The sequence below is a fragment of the Gavialis gangeticus genome, unplaced genomic scaffold (assembly GCF_001723915.1).
Source record: "Gavialis gangeticus isolate Ggan-Ray unplaced genomic scaffold, GavGan_comp1, whole genome shotgun sequence".
Classification (NCBI taxonomy): domain Eukaryota; kingdom Metazoa; phylum Chordata; order Crocodylia; family Gavialidae; genus Gavialis; species Gavialis gangeticus.
This window is the reverse complement of record NW_017729031.1, coordinates 48,133,425-48,134,909: the sequence shown is the minus strand read 5'-3', so window position 1 is coordinate 48,134,909 and position 1,485 is coordinate 48,133,425.

The window sequence follows — 1,485 nt, the reverse complement described above, 5'->3', positions numbered from 1 at the left end:
AACCTATCCAGATCTTGCTGCAATCTTTTCCTCCCTACTAGTGTGCTTCAGTTTAACTAACCTTGCAGGAAGTGGCATAACAAGGTGGCTGGGTACCTGGGGCTGCTGCCACTCACAGAGGCAGAAATGACTTCCAGTTGCCATTACTGCTGCCAGAATGCTTGTACAGATGTGGTGACAGCCCCTCTTTTTTTCTGCCATGGTCCCCCACTCTGTCCCTGCAAGTGAGCACTCAGGAGGTTTGCCCCTAGTTACTTCAATGGTTATATGAGTTTATTGCTCCTGGATGCTACATTTACACATGTGGAAAGGACCACAGCATGTTGAGCTGGGCTGGAGGAGCCCTGGCTAGCAGCCCCCTCATTGCAGCACCTTTGTGCCCCAGCCAGCTCCATCAGCATCTGTGTGTGAGTTGTGGCACATCAAATAATACTTGTATTTACAAATACTAACCTACTGTGGATGTAATTAGTTTCCTGTGGCCTAGGGCTGCATGTGTAGATGCTGCCACTGCTGCAGTGGGGGAGGTAGCTGGGGGAGCAGGCAGTGGTGAAGTAAGTAGTGGGGGAGTCAAGCAGCCCTTCCTCTTGCTGCCCCACACCTTGCCCCCTGCTGCCTGTCCCCCCTCTACTTGACCCCCTACTGCCTGTGCTTGTAGTGCCTGTATACCTCTGCACTTGCCCATCTCTAATGCTTGGCCTCCTAGCACCTGCCACTCTGCTACTTGCCTCCCCCATGCCTGTACCCCCTAGCACCTGCCCCCATACTTCGTCTCCTCCTGCTGCCTGCTCCCCTGCTGCCTCTGCCCTCTGTAGCCTCTTCCCACCCCACCACTTTTCTTCTGGCTTCAGCTCCAGCTCTGGCTCTGACTCCAGTGCAACTCTAGCCTCATTCCACTGCAAAACATGGAGCACATCATTGCTCTGGCCCCAGACCAGGGCACACAGAAACTGTTGTGGCAGTAGCAGCTTTGGCCAGACTCAAGAGCTGGAGCCCAGGTTTGAACTGCTGCCACAGCTACTACTGGGCTGGGCTAGGGCCAGAGAATCCATGTGTGTGCCTTGTGCTGGAGCAGTGCTGGAGCCAGAGCTGGAGAGTAAGTGGTAGGGAGGCAGAAGCTGTAGAGATCAGGCAGGGAGGCAGACGTGGTGGTAGGGGGAGACAGCAGGGGAGCAGAAAGAGGAAGGGGATAGTCAGCAGCTGCAGCTCTGACCCTGACCCTGGGTCAGGCAGGAGTTGGAGCTGCAGCAGCTGTCAGTCTAACCCTGCCACATTGTACTCGAGCCCAAGACAGGGGGCATTATTCTCTGTGTTAAATGAGGAAAAAAACCTCTTGTCTTGGTTTTGAGTAACTATGGTAATAATATACTAGCCACTTTATAGAAATATTCTGAAGCTTAACTGCTTGGTAAATTGTTTTGAACTCTACAGAAAAGTGGACTGTTACAAAGGATGTGGTCATCATGGGTGACCTGAACTTTCCAG